The sequence below is a fragment of the Protopterus annectens genome, chromosome 2.part0, assembly GCF_019279795.1.
Source record: "Protopterus annectens isolate FY-2018-M chromosome 2.part0, PAN1.0, whole genome shotgun sequence".
Taxonomy (NCBI): Eukaryota; Metazoa; Chordata; order Ceratodontiformes; family Protopteridae; genus Protopterus; species Protopterus annectens.
Window position 1 is genome coordinate 532,024,376 of NC_056728.1, and position 20,526 is coordinate 532,044,901.

Genomic DNA, 20,526 nt, shown 5'->3' on the forward strand with positions numbered 1-20,526 from the left:
TAACGGTCTCAAAGAGATGCCCTATGCAGACCGTCTCAAAAAACTGCAGCTTTACTCCATTGCATATCACCTACTCAGAGGCGATCTCTGCCTAACACACAAAGCTATGTCAAACCCAGAGGTTTTAGACATGCTCCACTTAAAGAAATCCTAATCCCTATGAGCTACATGCTCTAGGGACCTAAACCTCATCACCACAATAAACAGAACATGCTGGAGAGATAGATTCCTGTCCCAGAGACTTCCCATACTCTGGAACAAACTACCTATCTATATCAAACAAAGCTCCTCATTAGCACTCTTCAAGAAAAATCTTGATGATTGGATGGGAGATAGGAAATTCATCCCAGGGATCACTTCTGTGGCTCTGCTCGACAGTGGCACAGGAAAATAATTTTCTTGGGTGGCAAAAGCCAGTGTGCCTTTGGCTATGCTTATATAGGCCCTAGGGCCAATAGCCTAGCACTTACCTATGAACCTATGAACTGTCAGAAATGGACGCACTAAAATATGAAGTTCCCCAAAGTACAAACCCTTAGTCATTAATCTTCTCATTCTTCATAAACAACCTGACTCATGATCTACCATGTATCTGCATAGTCCTTCATGTAGGTCATATACTAATGCTATGCAATGACAAATCTTACTTTTCAACCTTTCTCAACATGGCAACAGCTTTCTGCTGAGCTCAGGCAACACACACAACACCACAACATAGAAGAGTAATTGAACTGATCATATCCATTCATTTATAATATTCAACTCCTATCAACAGCACTTCTGGCAACCAACGAAATAAAGCTGAATATAATGTTGATTAGTTTAATTGGATTTAAGTTGACTTTAGGAAATGTAACCAACAAAAGAAGCCCAACGACTACAAATAAAGAGCAGGGAATAGATGGAAAGTATTATCCTTCAATTGTTGACTTTAATTAACATCATGTTTAAAACAGAATGTACAAGTTAAAAAAACATGTAGTTTCTTTATTGGATTGAGAGGTTTCATTCCTCAGCTAGAACTTCCTCAGAATCTGTGTGTGTTGATATATCACTTGCTTTTATACAATTAAAGTTGAAAGCATGTATTTCATTACATTAGAAACATGAAAAATGTAAAAATAATAAATAAAGAATATATCCTATGCTAAACAACATTCATGTGCATTTAATTTAATTTATCAAGTGTATTATAAATATTTATAAATATATCTATCTATCTCAAATCACACACATGAATAAATAAATGGTCTAATTCATATATATAGCTAATTTAAAAATCCAGTTAATTTATACTTTACATGTATATGTTCTATAAATGTATTACTTTGATTTTCAGGACTGGATAAATTGACATCATATCATTAAGACCAGGTGAGTTCATACCTTTTAATCGCAACTGCCATTTCAGTTCCTTATACTCTAATAAATTTTCCCAATCCTCTTAAGTCCTGAGGGACTCTTTCCAGTATACCAAAGTTGAACTTACATATTTCAATACGTTACTTAATGGCTACATAAGGCATTATTCATATTTTTTTAGATGCCATAAAGGTGCTTTTATATTCTTTTATTGAGTGCATGTTCTGTCTTTCCTATATAGAAAGTATAACATCCTGAGCATACAGCCCTATATATATTAGACCCAATGTTTTACAGTTCCCTTTAACAAAGTGGATTTTGCTGTTTACTCCATTGTTTAAATTTAATTCTTTCTGTGGAGAAATATAGGAAGAGACTTTACAGGACCCACATTTTGGTATCTTTATCATACCCTTAAATCAGTAATACAGATGTTATGATTGTCAAAAAATTGTTTCAGGTTATGTACTGTTTTATATACAATGGATGGTTCAGCACCAAGAACATTTACCAGTACAATGTTACAACTAATCATACTCCAGTTTTTGGTGATGATGATGTTTTTTAACTTGGGGCCACCTTATTGTATTTAATTATTAAGGGTCTTTTATAGTCATGACCTCTGGTAGCTAAAATATGTTCCATCATCTGTGTATAGTTATTTATTTTATTTTATTTTACATTTGTTAACCGGGGGTGTCTGACTGAGCTGAAAAGGCCCTTTTTCAGCAGAGGCCCGGGGTGAAAAGCGCCACAAAGAAAAATTACAGACACATTTAGTTATTTAGACATGATCAGTATACACACAAATTACAAGAGACATGTTTTTACAGTGGTATACGGCACAAACAGTTACAGTGGAGAGAACAATCAAAAAATATTAATTTTAAAAATAAAGGTAAGTAATAAATTTGTGGTGTACGGCTGAACTTTTGAACTGAAATACAAATAGTTTCTTAACAGTGACTTATATCTACTGCCCCACTCATGTATGATTTCATTCTTAATTGTGTAAATAAATTCCTCTTGGTAGTCCCTCTGTAAGAACAGATTGTCTAAAATTGTAAATTCCCCCAGAAGCTCTTCATTATTTAAAGTAATTCTTGCTAGCCTAATATATCGCCCCTTAACCAGACTTCTTTTTTGGCTCTTGGGTTGAAAACTATTATAATGGAGAAATTGTAAATTCCCCCAGAAACTCTTCATTATTTAAAGTCATTATTGTTAGCCTAATATATTGCCTCTTAACCAGACTTCTTTTTTGGCTCTTGGGGTGAAAACTATTATAATGGAGATATGAATTGCTAAATGTTGGTTTTCTATAGATCTTACATCTAAATCCAACCATTTCTGAAGAAATAAGCATGTGTCGGTAGTGTTTAAAATTCCATGTAAATTTAAGGAATGGTGTTGAAGTATTAGGTTGTTCAACAAAATATTCTATGCTTTCTACTGGACCTTCCCACAAAATGAAAATATCATCTAAGTAACGTAAGTAGTTTGCAGAACTGAAAATATTTAGATTTAAAGATGTGTGTTCATTCCAATATTAAGTTTGTGTACATAGAAGTGCAAACTGTACCCATGGCTACTCCTTTGATTTGTTTGAAGAGCTCCCCCTTTAAAATACACAAAGTTGTTTTATAAAACAATCATCATTTCTTTTAAGAGCTCTACTTCCAAATTTGACAAAAAAAGAACTGAACTTTCTTAGAATCTGCGGTTGTTCATATAGCTCTTCCTTTTATACAATTAAAAGCATGAATTTCATTACATTAGAAACATGAAATATGTACAAAATGATAAAACAAAGAATATGTCCTATGCTAAACAACATTATTTTATGTGTATTCAATTTAATTTAACAACAAGCATATTATAAATATTTATAAATCCAACTGACAATTCATACTTTACAAGTTTATGTGCTAAAAATGCATTGTTTTGATTTTCAACTGGATAAATGACACTATATCATTAAGACCAGGTGGGTTCATTGTGTTTAATCACATAACATTTAAATTTCTTATACTCTAATACATTTTCCCAATCCCCACCTCTTAAGTCCTGAGGAACCTGTGAATAGATACACATTGAAAAAAAGTGCCATGTGTTGTCTCCTTTAACTTCTGTTAAAAAAGCTTCATGACGTAAATGGTATTTCTAATTCTGGAAAATTATTTCCTCATAAAAGTCTTATGTAGTTTCTCAAGATGTATGTCAGATGAACACCTCAGCTATAAGATGGATTTTACATGAGCCATGACAAAGCAACAACTGATATGCTGAAAAATGAAAATGGGGGCAGATAGAAACTTTTTATAAATGTGGCCTGTATACACATTATGATACAGTACTGCATCTTCTAATGACAGGCTGAGAGTTAATATTATTCACCAAAAATTCAAAGAAAAAACTATCAGAGCAACATCTGTAGAAGCAGGGTTTATAGTTTTGCAGGGTTAATACATATTGAGCAACATTTTAATGTTGCAAGGTTAGCTTCTGGGTATGGAGGCAAACTGTCATGAGAATTGTGTTATATTAAATAGACAATTTATATTCTTAGTGAATGCCTCTAAAGTTAGTTTGCTTCTCCCTATGAGAGATAGTAACACTATGCCTCACACTGTGAATGCTTTCTCTCTATCTCATATGATTTCAAAGGCTACTCTTTATGTATTAAGTAATGGGACAGCTTAGAGCAAGCTCCCTGCTTCCCACACATGCTGGATGCTCATAAGAGAAAAGTCAACAAAACAGCCCGAATAAATCTAAGACCACCACCTGTTTCATGCAAAAATGAGAGAACAATTGATTTCTAAAATTTTGTGGCATCGGGATGCATGGGTAAGCCACATAATGCTTTCTGTTGACTTATAAAATGTTGTGCATAAAGTTATGATTAAAATATTTTATGATTTTGAGCTTTCAAATATTTATTGGCAGTTAGCACAGAGAATTAAGGCTAAGAGCTGCTAATGAGCTGCTTCCTTTTGCACAGGGTTTGATTCCTTCAGCATTTTTGCCTACTGTCTGACATATAGCAAGTCACTTAACCACACACTGTGTTCTGGAAATTGATCTGGGCTCCTCAGTGGTCTCCTGGTCTACATGACTAGTAAATGCCATACACGTATTGCATTTTGCTACCATCCTGTGGTTTGCAAATGCTTCTGTAGTAGAACAGCTTTAACACTGACTTTTAATATAAAACAAGTAGTTCTATAATATTCTAAGGTTCAAAGTCAACAATTTGTCCAAACAAAATTTACAAAAAAAGTAACGATTTTATGATATGAGATAAGATGTAACAACTTGATCTTTATTTTTATATTACAGTTACTTCAGAGGCATACTCATATTAGTTATGAAAACCTACAAAAATGAAGAATTAAGGGAAGCATTAAACTTAAAAATGTATGACTGCCCAAATCCCTGGGGTTAGGCTCAATGTACTTCCCTGGTATTGTGGGATCTTGGTGTTAGTGTATATAATTAGCTGGAGGTTGGGACACTGCATGAGGCTTGATCTCCTGCAGAAAACATTATCATTGTGGAAAAACATTGGCAAACTCAGACGGTTTCTTTATTTTTGAGTTTATTGTGTCAAATTTAGCAACACCATCATTTGGATGTTTTGAAGTTTTTAATACACCCATATAAATATTCATAGAGAGATATGATTATATAAAGCAATGGCAGACACACATCAATCATTCATTAAATTGACAGTACTAAATGGCAGCAATTGGTAAACTGAAAAGTAAATTTTTATTTTCTGATGTACTACTACTCATAAGTCTACCACATATTCAGCTCAGCTTTGTCTGAATAGTGATAGTGTTATGGAAACAGATTTTTTAAGGTGGGATGCACATTAGGGTTATGAACAGCATTGGGTTAAGGTTAGCATGCCTCCCTGCTTCATCTTTGTAATGACAATAATGGGAAGGAGCATCATAGGTTTTCCTTTTTTTGCTTAAATATTTTTTTTGAATTATTTAAAGTGAATATATCTTCAATACCTTTGCAATATGATACAAAGTTAAAACAGGTTAACAAAGGTATAAAATTAACAACCATAAACTCATTAAATCAAACTATATATAAGGGTGTCTAGGTTTATACAGATGATTTACATTTTGTCATTCAGACTTGATTACGTGTAGTGTTAAAGCCATCTCTCTCCAGTATTTCTACTATCTTTAGCCATGAATTATAGTAAGTTGTTGTTCTTTCCATTGTGTTCCTGATTGTTCTCATTTCCATTCTATATACATTCAATACAATGGTTCTATATTCTTTGAATAAGGGTGAAGTCTCACTTCATCATAGGCTTTATGAATATTGCAAGAAATCAAAAACTTTATCCTGTAGAAGTAATATAATTAATAATCTCACATATTAGGACTTGGCTTTTATTCAAAAAAGTATGCAACTTAAGAAGAATGACATGACTTAACCTAAGATGGAATAGTTTTTTTATAAAATGCATAAATATGTCTATCAATATCTGGAGATGCTTCACCTTTAAGTGTTTTGATAACAGCAGTGTCTGATAATAGTGACACATATGCTGGTGTAAAATGCTTTCTGCAATATCAAAAAACAGCTCTCACACACACACACACACACACACACACACACACACACACACACACACACACACACACACACACACACACACACACACACACACACACACACACACACACACACACACACACACACACACACACTTGACTGCAGTGAAAACAGAACCCTTACCCAACTAAGTACACAGACTACAGAACACAGTACTTTATGCAAGTGTGACAGATCAAGTCTGACTTGGAGTGTGTCAGACAACACCTGGTGTCTGGTAAGGAGAATATGATAATAACAATGTCGTACATGCTGGTGTAAAAATCTCTCTTTAATGTCAAGCAAGAGCACAAACATACCCCAAGTTGACTGCAGTGAAATACAACCCCTACCTAAGTACACAGACTACAGAATATAGTACTTTAGCCAAGTGCCACTGATCAAGTCTGACTTGGAGTGTGTCAGACAACACCTTATAGCTGATGATATCAGCAGTGTCTGTTGAGCAGAGTATGGTAATAACAGTGTCCCAGCATGCTGGCTTAATGGTCTCTCTGTAATGTCAAGCAAGAACACAGCCCGACACCCAGTTGACTGCAGTACAAATAGAACCCCTAGCTATCTAAGAAAACAGACTACAAAACTTTGTATTTAAGGCAAGCACCACAACTCAAGTCTGGCTTGAAATGTGTTAGATAGCACTGATTACATCAGCAGTGTCTGTTGAGGATGAGATGATAGTGTCCTGCATGCTGGCTCAAGTCTGACTTGCAGTTTGTCAGACAACACTTTATAGCTGATGACATCAGCAGTGTCTGTTGAGGAACAGATATTCTCCCACATACTAGTGTAAAATGCTCTGTGTAATGTCAAGCAACAGCCCCCCCCACATACACACACACACACACACGCACACACAACCCAGTTGACTGGGGTGAGGATAGAACCCCTACATATTTATGTACATAGACTACAGAACACAGTACTTAACACAAACACCACAGTTCAAGTCTGATTTACACAGGAGTATAGGTGAACTTATAGTCGATGACATCAGCAGGCCATGTGGATGATAACAGGTTGTGAGGCCTGTATAGGCATATAGGTTTATATGTTCATATGAGGCTGCTAGCCTAAGACCACTAGGGTGCGTAGAAGCCGAGCTGTGTATAAACACAAGTACCCTTATTGAGCATAGTTTGATGGTTGTTTTTAGCAGAACACATTTGTGAGCAGCATCATCTGGCCCTGTCCATGAGAAGCATACTTGCCAGCTCAGGAGTGACTGCACAATCACCCAACCAGTAGTCAAGGTTGTGATTTATAAGGGTCTTTGAAAAGCACTGCGTCACATGCAGTAGGAACCTATTACCGCCTCTGGGGTAGCACCCATGTCCCTCATAGACTGGCCCATATCTTGATGCTCACAAAATCACTCTCTTAACAATGTCCATCTAAGTATACTTAATAAGGGTACTTGTGTTTTACACAGCTAGGTTTCTATTGCCTCATGTATAGTGACAATCAGATACTCCTAAAACTTACTAATACAATATGTGAGTGATTCAAGTATACTATGAATCTAGAATAAATGTTCTCTCTCTCTCTCTCTCTCTCTCTCTCTCTCTCTCTCCCTCAGGTAAGAACAAAAAAGATATAAAACAGGTTATCAGCACACACTTCACCTTCTTAACAAACCAGATAAAAAAAAAAACATGAACCCACATATGCAGAGTTATGCATTAGAAGCTTACCAAAAGAGAAGAAACCTTGCAAATGTAAACCTTCTGCCCACACGACAGTCACAATGGAACCAACTACACATAAAAGCAAACATATCAGTGTCTCATCCATTAAGATGTTAAGGCAAAAAAACCTCAAAACCAATGTCTTGGTCATAGGCGAATCCATAGTGAGACACACAGATGTCCCCCTCACCAGGTTGTACAAGAAGAAATTCACATTCAGATGCCTGTCAGGTTTCAGGATCTCCAAGGTCACACACACACAATCAAGTCTTGCAACAACAACTACAGTTACACCTCCGGTCTGCTGATGTCACTATAAGAAGAGAGATATCACTGACCTCTCAAATGATGTATCCCAGAAAGGTATGCCCATAGCCCTAAGCAGCATTCTATCCTCATCCTGGATAATGCTTCAATACAAACAAAATAATTGTCGACTTTAACAATTTGCTTAGCCACTGGTGTCACTCCAGAGGGATCCAATAGTTGTTAGGCTGGGATAATATTGTCAACAGATCACATTGCTTTGCCAAGGATTGTTTTCATCTGTCACATCTTCCTTTTTGTTACTGGCCAAGTTAGTTGCCTCCTCCAGAGTTTCTTTTTTAGGTAATTTGATAAGAACAAAGCTCTTGACATAAAATATCCTCAAAAGACAAACTCAGGGTTATCCTGCTTAATGCTAGAAGTCTAAATCAGAAACTACATTTAATGGAGACACTTCTTACTTGGGATGATGCTGATGTTTATGCAGTCACAGAGACATGGTTTAAGCCCATAGAGAGTACTCTGGTCATGAAAGGCTATAATGCCTACCACATGTTCAGGCTGCAAAATGAAGATGAAAGAACCAAAAGAGAAGGTGTATCCATCATCATAAAAGACAAGTACACTTCAAGACTGGTTAAGCAGTACAACTCCATAGAGTTACTCCAAGTCCAACTAACTGTAGGAAAAACACTCCTCCACATTACTGTTAGCTACAGGTCCATGAACGTGAACCATGAAAACCACACAGTGCCTTCCTGCACCTACTTGCGTCACTCATAATTCACACAAACACCCTAGGCATGGGCAGCATTAACTATAAATCCATTGATTGTAATACATATATGAGCTCAAACACACTCGCCCTAATGTTCCTCCATTTTGTAAACATGAATGCTTTGGAACAGTTAGTCTGCACCCCCACAAGGGGCTCAAATGCCCTTGACCTAGGACACACTGACATGGAAGATCGCTGCATTACCCCATGTGTGAGACCCTCCCTGGTAAGGTCTGACCATAAATCAGTCAAGTTCAATATGTCAATCATACCTGACCCCATCAGCATCCAAAAGGTGGAAAAATCTCTGCAAAGCAAACTATATCCTCCTAAATGATGGCCTATATAGTTTCAAACCTATGCCCACCACTGACAGCAATGACTTTTATATGGAGGTGTACACAAATGCCCTGTATAAACACTTTTACAAGTGCATAGACTTAGCTGTAACAGAAAGGATCAAAACTTGCTCATGAATAACAAGCCACTCTGGTGGACATTTAGCATAAACAGATTATACAACAACAGAAGGAAACTGATGTCCAGGAATAAGAGGGAACAGTGTTAGCAGAAGAACACCCTCCATAGCTTGAGCAAGCAAATTAGATATTTTGTAAAGTCCTCTAAAGGTAAGTAAAAAAAATAAATTATCATCTATAGCCAAGGATAATCATAAGGCATTCTTTAGCTATGTCTGTAATGTAAAAAGGAAGGCCCAGCTTTGCCCCAAATTCAGAGTGGAGGGTACCACTCAAACTGAACCTGTGGATATAGCCAACCTGTTAGCAGATACATATGGCAACAATTTCACACCCCTGTCTCCACCAGTCATACCCCACAGCATACCTGTCAAAAGTTTTCTACCTACTATCTCCAAATAATAGGTCATAACCACACTTGTTAATGCCAAAAACACAGCATCTATGGGACCAGATAACATTTCATGCTATTTAATAAACAATCTAAAGCAAGAGTTAGCAGAACCACTGGGTACTCCCTTCAACCACAGTCTAAGTAATGGCTTTGTCATGGCAGAGGAGAACATAGCAACTATAATACCCTTGCATAGAGGGTGTCCCTCAACTGACCCAGGAAACTATACACTCATAAGCCTGACCAGCCTTGTCTGTAAGGCCATAGAGAGAATCATCTTGGACCTTATCAACAATGAAATTGGTGACCTTCAACCTCTTCACCCAACAGAGTTTGGCTTCATCAAGGGCAGATCATGCCTGTTAAACCCAGTGGAATTCTTCGAGAGTATCACCAAAACCCAGGATGGAGGCAAATCAGTTCATACTGCCTATCTCAACTTGGCCATGGGCTTTGACACAATCCCCCACTGAGGCCTCAGTGTAGAACTCACCCACCTGCTGATTAACCCATACATCATTAAATGGGTAGCCAAATGGCTCAACAACAGAATGCATATGGTCTATATCTTGGTCTGTTGGACCAGTGTGAGCATGCATGGTAGAGGTGGCAGTTCACCGTTGTCATCCCTAACCACAAGAACTGGCTGTGCCAGGAGTTGCACTAGCATGTCCATGCAAACGGTCAGATGCAGTGCTGCTACCTGAATGTGGCTGATGTCTACTGGACAAGGTCCCTTCACGGGGATGCCCAGGACCATGACCCCATGGCCTGACATGTCTGGGTATGGACAGCAGACTCACTTATGGAGTAGTGGAAGCATTGCCACTATGGGATTGTGATCAGCCATGGCTGACAGCAGATTGTGTGGCTGATGTACCCTCACAAGGATGCTATTCAGACATAGGTTCATAGATTCATAGGTGTGTACTAGGGTAATGACCCTGGAGCCTTTACAAGCCTAGCCCATAGGATTACCCTGGTATCATGGCACCCAACCTTAGTTCCCAGTGCCTCTGTCGAGTAGAGGCACTGGAGTGATCCCTGGGGTGAATTTTCTATTTCCCATCCACTCGTCAAGATTTCTCTTGAATAAACATTCCATTACAGACACTGCTCATTCTATGACAGACACCCCTTTGTCCATCACAGACATCCATCATTCCAATGTGTCATTCATCTGATCCAGTGAATCGGCAACATAGTGGAGGCAGTCACACATGTCCGACTGTGCAACATCCACAACTCTCAGCATTTGTCTGGATTACCTATGGGAACATGCCTATGCCTCCATGATGGGCCTAAACATACATTGAGTGGCATGGGAAGTGACACCTGTACCAGGTGGAAGAGGGGCAGCAGGCTCCCTCTAAGCACCAGTATCAAGCCTCCTGTGTAGCACCTCACACACACTTTGGTTATGGACAGACTCAACAGTTATTGAAGCTACAATAGACACACTTCCCTGATCAATGCCCTCACCCTACACCTGTCCAATATCTGTGGACTCAATGGATGGACAGGCATAGACCTACTGGCTGTGTCTGATGGAAATGCAGGGGATAGCTGTATATCAACTTCTGTGTCTGATTCAAACACTGAACCCCCCCCCCCGCGACTATTCCTCAGTTTGGCCACCATCATCATCAGGGTCTGTTGATACACTGACATCAGGTGACACAGGGCCCACATTCCCACACTAATGATAACCTGTGATAAAAAGCAAGAAACACAGGACTACATTAATACCTACACTATTATAGTGCAATCTATGATAACAAACTAGCAGTGCCACTATTACAGACAGTACAGCAATACACACAACAGGCCTGAGATCAATAACACAAACTAGAATATTTCTTTAAATTGCTCAGCAGTACTGTCATAAACATATTTGGCTTACCATCCACAGAAGATGTACTGTGTTGTATTCCAGATGGTCCTGTAAGAAGTTAAGCAAGAGGTAAGAGCAACACCATCACAATTAATTGTAACACAGGGGGTGATACATTTACCCCTGTATGTGTGTACTAACAGTACTTTGAAAAAGAATGTGGTTGACAACTCCAAACTAAATTGATAACTGCAGCAATCATCACCACCCCCCAAAAAAGATGTGATACAGAATTAATTTATTCATTTCAATTGTTTACTATACAACAGCGTTCAATTGTTGAGATATCAAAGCATACCCAGAAGCTTCTCCTGGGATGTGCTTTCTGTCTCAGAAGGTGCTGCACCTACATCCAGTACATGCTGTACTACACTCTCCTGGGAGCTGTCTGGCTCTCTCAGACTGGCCAGGAACTCCTTATTGGGAATAGTGGTGGTTCCCTAGCAGGCCCTCCTCTACTAACCATTTGGTCATGGAACACTGCAGCTGCTCATCTCCTTGCCGATGTTATCATGTCAGTAATCCTGTGGCACACCTGTTCATGTGTTCTGCCATGGCCACCCATGACATTGACATCATGAACATTCTGCTGCCATATTCACATCCTAATGACCATATCTCCCCATCTCCTTTCCATGAAAAAAGCACCATGTTGCCGAAACCCAGTGAAGAGGGTCTCCGTGGATGGGCATGCCTGAGTGACATACTTGTAGGTGTCCTAAATGACAACAGATGTATAATACACATAAGTATTAGATAATTACAAAATAACTGTCTCCAAATAAAACCGAAAAGGTAGCCAGTCAGTATTATCCACTCATGAAACATAACACAGTCTACAGATGTGAAACACTAACACAGGCAGGATGCAAAACAAGGAGAGTAACAAGAGCAACATACCTTGTTTGGGCCATAACAGTAAGTCACCGTTGCCCTCCCCCCAAAAAGAACAGTCCAGTCTTGTTTGTGTCATAACAGTAACTCATCCTTGCCCCCCACCACAAACAAACAGGCAAATGACCTATTTTGCTATGAAAACCTGTTTGAAATGCTAAAAGTACTATCAAAGGAATTATCTCTGACACATTTATACATATTTATCACACAGCATTCCATTTTCATGTATTGTCAATCATGTGTACTTCTGAATTGGCTTGACAGATAGACCAGTGCCATCAGTACACTTTTAAGTAATGTTAAAAAGTAAAACATTTGCTTCACATTATTCTTAAATACATTCCATGATATGCAGTATGCAAGTTACAAAATGGGAGCATACCTGCTGAAGTTCAGTACTCCTCTCTACATGTATATCCTGAAGAAAAAGCATTTTTGCATCTTCCAAACCTATACAACTCTCCTCACCATCACTTTGACAAGCTACTATTTTGCCTTTTTATAATGGTGTATGTTATTATTGGGTTGCATCTGTCTTTGTCTGTGTTTCATAGTTGCAAATTACAGCACGAACAGCTGAATTACATGCTAATAAACCAATCCAACACAGTGGAACTATTAAAAAAGTTATACAGCATCCATGTAAACTCCATGCTGGTTTTTGCTGTGGATGTCAAAACTTTAGGAGTAAAGATGTGGAAAGTCTACACAGACTGATTGTTAGGGGCTGCTGCTGCTTTAAACCATTTCTATGTGCAAGAGGCTGAGGCCAATGCTGCTGCTGCTGCTAATAGCCCTAGGCTGAGTAGGAGAAGAATTTCCAGGCCACATTTAATGTATCACAACATACATGATTGGAAATTGTAAAGTGATACAGGGTGGACAGTGACATACCACAGGAACTCTGAGATCTCTGCCACCTTCAACTCAGAGGCAGAGCCAACCTAGAGGAACCCATCCCAGTGGAAATTAAGGTATATGTAGCCCTTAGATTATTAGCCACAAGTACCTCTCAGAGACCAACAGGGGACATGCTGGGGGTGTCACAGGCATCAGCATCCTGGATTCACCACCAGTTTCTGGATGCTGTGTTCCAACATGCCAGTGAGAACATATTTTCCCAGTAGGTTTGAGGAGAGGGCCATATGCAACAGTTCTTCCAGGTAGTACACTACTCTGCAGTACTGGGTGCCATAGATTGTACTCATGTAGAAATGAATGCACCACCTGGGAACAGGGTAGTCTCTACATTACTAGAAAGGGCTAAGACTCTATCAACTGCCAAGTCATATGTAATGTCAAGGGAATCATCTTGAATGTGTGTGCTGACAACCCTAGCAGTTACTACAACTCACATATACAACACATCTCCCATCTGTACCAGATGTTTGATAGGGGGCAAGTCCCACGGGGTCATCTACTGGGGGATGCAGACTATGCACTGGAACCATGGCCGATGACACACATCAGAAATGCACACACACACACACACACACACACACATACACACACACACACACACACACACACACACACACACACACACACACACACACACACACACAGAAGAATGCCATAATGAGGCACATGTTCAAATCAGACATGTCATAGTGAGTGTTTGGGTTGCTGAAGTCATGGTTCCAGTGTCTAGATGCCCTGCAGTATAGTCCATGAATATGAGCAGAAATCATCACAGTATGTGCCATGCTACACAAAATAATCCTGAGGAAACAGCTGCAGCAGGAACAGCAAGGAGAAGGGCCACATATCACACCACCAATTCCTAGGTCACCACAGCTGCAGGCAGATGAGGAGTCAGAGGGGGAAATGACAGTTGTGTACACTTACCATAAATGTAGATGTTTGAGTATATTCACTGTTGCAGTCATCACATGTGGGTTAACCCTGCTGTGGTAGCCCTCAGCTGGCCCGAATACCAGAGTAAATTTTTTTTGCGTCGGCTGCAGTCGCCTGCAGTCTGACGCCAGTTTGTCAGTGTTATAAAGCAAGGCAGCCAATGTCATTACATCAGTTTTTCTTGCCCTAACCCATCAGAAGCACAAGGAAATAAGGAAAAGTGGTTCTGGTGGATAAAAGCCACCATGGGAAGCTTATGCCCCCCTAGGGAAAGATGCTATATGGGGAATGGAGGGAGGGAAAGCAGGACTGCAACAGTGAATACAATTAAACATCTAAATTTATGGTAAGTGTACACAACTGTACTATGTTCTTTGTGTTTCATTGTTGTAGTCATCACCTGTGGGAGGATTCCCAAAGCTGAGGAGAGGGGAGGAAGAATATGTAAGAGTCCAAGGCATGGGTCAGCAGGCCTTGCAGAACTGCAGAGACAAACCCTACCCTAGACGTAGAAAAAATAGGTAGCTGGTAATGCTTTGTAAACATATTGACAGAGGTCCAGGTGGCAGCTTCCAAGATGTCCATGGTGGGTATGGATAGACTTATGGGGAGGTTTCCCATGTAGTCTGTAGCAGAAATAGATACAGTGTGGTATTCACTTTGAAATGCTTTGCTTGGAAATGGGCTTCCCCTCTGCCCAGGGCCAAAGCTGACCAGTAGTTGGTGTGTTTTTCTGAATGGTTTAGTACAGTCCAGATAGTATCTGAGTTGTCTGTGCATGTCTAGCAAGTGTAGAATTCTTTCTCCCTTGTTTTGGGGATTGGGAAAGAAGGTGGGTAGGTGTATGGCCTGGTTGAGTGTCACATCAGATGCCACTTTGGGCATAAAGGAAAGGTTAGTCTGTGGAGAGATCCTGTCTGCATGGAAAATGATGAAGGGCTAGACAGCTATGAGACACTGAAGTTCTTATATCCTTCTGGCTGAGGTGATAGCTAGTAGGAAAGCAGTCTTCCAGGAGAGGTACTTCAATTCTGTAGAAACAGCAGGTTCAAAAGGAGGTAAGGTTAGTTTTTCTAGAACATAATTCAGGTCCCAGGGTGGTGTGAGAGGCCTTCTAGGAGGTCTGATATTAGAAGCCCCTCTGAGGAATTGCTTAATCAAAGTGTGAGAGAAGAGAGGTGGGTCTGAATGGTAATGGGCAGAAATGGCTGAGACATGGATTTTAATAGAGGGGAAAGAAAGTTACTATTGAGCAACTTGGCTAGGTAATCCAAGATAAGATGGATGGAAGGATGGGAGGTACTGGCCCCTTTGGTCTTGTTCCAGGAGCAAAATCTTTTCCATTTCCCTGTGTATGATTTTCTGAAGCTGGGCCTTCTGACCTCTGTGATGATGTCCAGGACCTGTTTGCTTAACAGGGACTCCTTGTTAGTTTTTAAGGTATAAGCCATGCTGAAGGATTGAGAGTCTGTAAGTCTAGGTGCAGTATCTTCCCCCTCACCTGGGTCTGAGATCAGGGGAAGCTGCTTGGGGGGGTGAAAGGTCGGCTGTGCAGTAAGGGGTACCAATGCTGTTTGGGCCAATCTGGAGCAATGATGATGACCTTTGGTCACTCCTCCCTTATTTTGATCAGTACCTTGGGAATATGGGGCAGAGGTAGGGAATGCATACACAGAGAGGGAGTTCCAGGGAAAGGTCAAGCATCCACCTTCCATTCTAGGAGGTGATACTCCCTGGTACAAAACTTTTGTAGCTGGGGGTTGAGGTGTGAGGCAAAGAGATTCACTTCTGGTGTCCCCCACTCCTGAGTAATTTGCAGAAAGATGTAGAGCTGCCATTCATGGGGGTTCAGTAAGTTTCTGCTTATGTAGTCTGTCAGAGTGTTGTTGACCTCTGGTAGGTATTGGATAATTAGGTGTAGACCCATGGAGGTGGCTGTAAGCTAGAGGCTCATGGCTAACCTGCATAGGGGGTAAGATTAGGTTCCCCCCTGTTTGCTGATATAGTACATTACTATGGTGTTGTCTGTTTTTATAAGGAGAACCCCTGGCCTGAGATGGGGTTTAAAAAATGTCAGAGCCTTTTGTACTGTCATCATTTCTTTCTGATTGATGTGCAAGTGTAGTTGCTGGGCATCCCAAAGACCTTGGGTGCACTTGCCTGTTAGGTGAGCACCCCAACCAATGTCTGAGGCATCAGTGGTGATGGTCTGGCCAGAAGGGTGGAGGATGTAGGGAAGACCCTTGTTCCTGGCACAGGCCTCTGCCCACCAAAGAAACTTGGCACTTATACATGGGATCAGAGGGAGAGAGGTCTCTAGGGACTGAGAGTGCTGGCACCAAAGGTTCTTTAAATACCACTGAAGCCTGGCCAGAGGAATGGGAAGGATGCAAGATGCCATGTATCCCAGGGCTTGCAGGAACTTCCTCACAGTGAGGTGACTTCTGGAAGCCAGCTGGGTAAAGTATAGAGGCAGGAAGCTCTGCTTTTCTGGGGATAGGAAGGCCAGATGGGATGCTGTGTCCAGCACAACTCCCAAGAAAATAATCTTCCTGTTGGGGTTTTGCTTTGATTTCTTTTCGTTGATGGTGAATCTTAGGGAAGTTAGGACTGATTTGACAAAGAGAAGGTCCTAGAGCAGCTTTTCTTTGCACTCTGCCTGAATGAGGCAGTCGTCCAGGTAAGGATAAATCTGTATATTTCTCTGTCTGCAGAATGCTATGGCCATGGCCAAGCATTTGGTGAATACTGTGGGAGCAGTAGATAAGCCAACGGGCAGCACAGAGAACTGAAATTGTTGTGAGCCTGCTCTGAAGTGCAGGAACTTCCTGCACAATTCCCTGATGGGGATGTGGAGGTAGGCATCTTTTAGGTCTAGGGTCACTAGCCAGGCAGTTTTGGTTAGCATAGGTAACAGCTGCTGTAAATTTAGCATTTTGAATCTGGGGACCACCAGTGGGGTGTTCAGAATGTATTGATCCAGGATGGGGCGCCAAGTGTCCTCTTTTCTGGGAACAACAAATAGTCTGGAATAAAAGCATTTGCCTGTTTGATCTGAGGAAACAGGTTCTACTGCCCCCTGAGATATGAGAGTTTGGACCTGTTTCAATGCCTCTGCCCACTGATTTGGAGGTAAGTCTGGGTACCCTCTTGGGATTGGGAGTTTGCTGAAAGATAATTTGTATCCCTGAAAAATGATCTTTAAGACCCATTGGTCCTTTGTTACAGAAAGCCAATTGTCTTTAAAGAGGGAGAGCCTTCCTCCTAGTTTTTAATGAGTGAAGGGTGCAGAGAGGGAGGGGAGTCATTGTGAGTGTTTGGCATAGAAGGTTGGCTTAGAACTCCCTGCCTTAGAGATGGAAGTGGTCCATTGTTTGCTTCTCTGCTGGCCCTGAGAGAGGGGCCTGGATGATCTGTCCCTGTGGGGCTTACCTTGGCCCTGTCTGCTAGGTGCAGGGAAGGCCCAGTGCTTAGAGGGAAAGTTATTGCTGAATCTGGGAAGTTGAACTTGAAAGAAATCTTTTACTGTCTGCATAGATATTTTTTTAAGCACCTCTTCTGCTTTTTCCCCAAACAAAGCGCTCCTTATCTAGTGATGCATCAATAAGTTTTGACTTGACGTGATCAGGGAGAGGTTGTTCCTTCAGCCATGCGTGTCTCCTATTAACAGATATTGTCACTGGTGACATGCTAGAGGCTTCTAGGGCATCATATCCACATTGTGATGAGTGTTTGGCCACTTGACAAGTAGAGTGCAGTAAATCTGCTTACTCTTTTGAATTGACACAGTCAGGAATGGTAGCAATCTTCTGTTTTAATAGTTCCAAAGTGTATTTTTGATATTTTAACATATGGAACTGACAATTGAGTGCTCTGTTAGCCAAGATTGCAGAGGTGTATACTTTTTTACCCCATCTGCCCAGAGCTCTGGAGTGTTTGTCAGAAGGAAGAGGATTCATGGCAGAACTAGTCGTAGCTCCTTTAGGTTCATGTGTAATGACCTCTGGGTCTGTAGCAGGATTTCTGCACAGGCATTTGTAAGAATCCAGTACTCTGTAGTACCTGCATGGTTTATTGGGAGCAGGAGGTAGGGTGTCAGGGACTAAGCTGGATTCATGGAAAACATCATCCACCACTTCTAAAATGGGGGGATGGCCAGGGGTCTGTGCCTGGCCAGGTCCAGAAACTCTAAGTCTTTTCTTAGACGGTGGGAAGTCCTGAGATTCCCATTGGAAATGTCCCCTGAGGGAGTGAAGAGTTTCCCCAAAGGAAAGGTCCTCTGGAGGGGAGGTAGAAGGGATGGATTCCTCTGTATCTGAAACCTCATAAGCAGTTAAGGGATGCTGTTCTTCTTCAAAAACTGAATAGTCTGATTCCTCAGAATCCTGTTCTGTCATAATTTCTGGAGAAGGGTGCCTTTTCCTTTTAGAAGTTGTGGCCTGACTACCCTGGATAAAAGAGATGAGATCCTCTGCCATTTTAAGCATTTGTGCTTGGGCTGGTGGAACCATAGCAAGAATGGGGCTAGAAGCAAATGTCCTAGGAGTGGCCTGGCTTCTAGGCCTGAGAGAATCCATCGGTCTGAGAGAAATGGTAGTTGGATACGAAGACATCATTTTTTGTTTAGTTTCGGTAGTACAAAAGGCCTCCTCAGAAGTCAGTGCCTGTGTCGTGGCTCCGGACCCAACCAAATCAGAGACAGCCAAAAACTCGGAAGATGAAGAAGATTTCTGCGGCGTAGCAGACTCCGAAAGGGTCTTGGTAGAGGCCTGTGTAGATATCAAATTGGGCATCAGGAGCTGCGAAAGCACCTCACTGAATTCTGGAGAACTGATGACCTGCTTAGCAGTAGCATCATTGGAAGGCTTAGCCTTGTGCAGTCTGTATCTCTCTTTATCTCTACATTTTTTTTTCAGAATGTCCACAGATTGTTGGCTGTTGGGCATCATATTGGAATGCAAAGATGGAACATGAAAATAACTGTCTACAAAAAGAGCTCTACAGCAAATGGTTCTCACATTAAAGAGGGCACAGAACCGGCAATGGGGGATGTTGTGGTCTGTGACTAAACAAGTGATGCAGTAAGAATGGAAGTCTCAGTGTGGGATCTGCTTTCTACAGGTGAGACAACTGTTAACTACTTCAGACATCGGTTAGTGCAAGCAAAAAGAATCCCCAACGGGGTACTTAGCTTTAGAGATTTTCAGCTGAAATTCAACTCCTGGTAGTGACTGCCCGGCATTCATGCAAACTGCTTCTGCTACGGGCTCCATGACAAGAAAGACTAATGTAATGATGTCACCTGCTTTGCTTTATAGCACTGACAACTTGATGTCAGACTACAGGCGACTGCAGCCGATGCAAAAAAAATTGGCTCTGATATTCAGGCTGGCCAAGGGCTACCACAGCAGGGTTAACCCACAGGTGATGACTGCAACAGTGAAACATGAAGAACATCCACCAGTTGCTGTGGGTATAGGCAGTCATAGGCATGCTCAGTATGCCCTTGCATTGGCTAAGAGATAATGCATAGCACAATCACTCACCACATAGGGGCCTAAAACCTTTCTCCTACTCACATATATATAGTATCATTGATGTCAGGCAACTCACAGAACCTTTAACTCCCCATATATTAGCTATATACTGCTTGCCTCAGACAGAGTCAGCCCTGGACTAACACTATAGCAACTGATGCATTTACAAGCTAAGTCCTGAACCTGGAGTGGATTGCTTAATTATATTATGGCATATCCTTGTATTTCATCACTTGTTACAATAGACAAGTAAAAGGTGGGAGATTTGTACAAACATTACCAGAATATGTGACCGCAGATATTTATCTGACTTATATGTGTTCATTAGTAAGTAATAGGTATCAGGCATCAAAGATTCACACAGTAATACCTCTTAAAAGTACTGATGATCCCTGGATCCCCTCAGTTTAGGTCCATACATTTGTACTGGAAAATCATTGATGACAGAAGTTAGAAAGTAATGATGCACATTGCAGTTTCGGACTTCACAACCCTCACAAGATCAAACAACAGGCAGGACTCAAAACAAGGAGTGTAATAAGAGCAACATATGTTTGTTTGTGCCATAACAATAACTCACCTTTTCTCCCCCAAAAAGAACAGTCCATTCTCGTTTGCAACATAACAGTAACTCACTTTCGCTTACCCTAAAATAATAATCTGTACTTGCATGTGCCATAACAGTAACTCAGCTTTGTTTCCCCACCCTCAACAGAACAGTTGTAC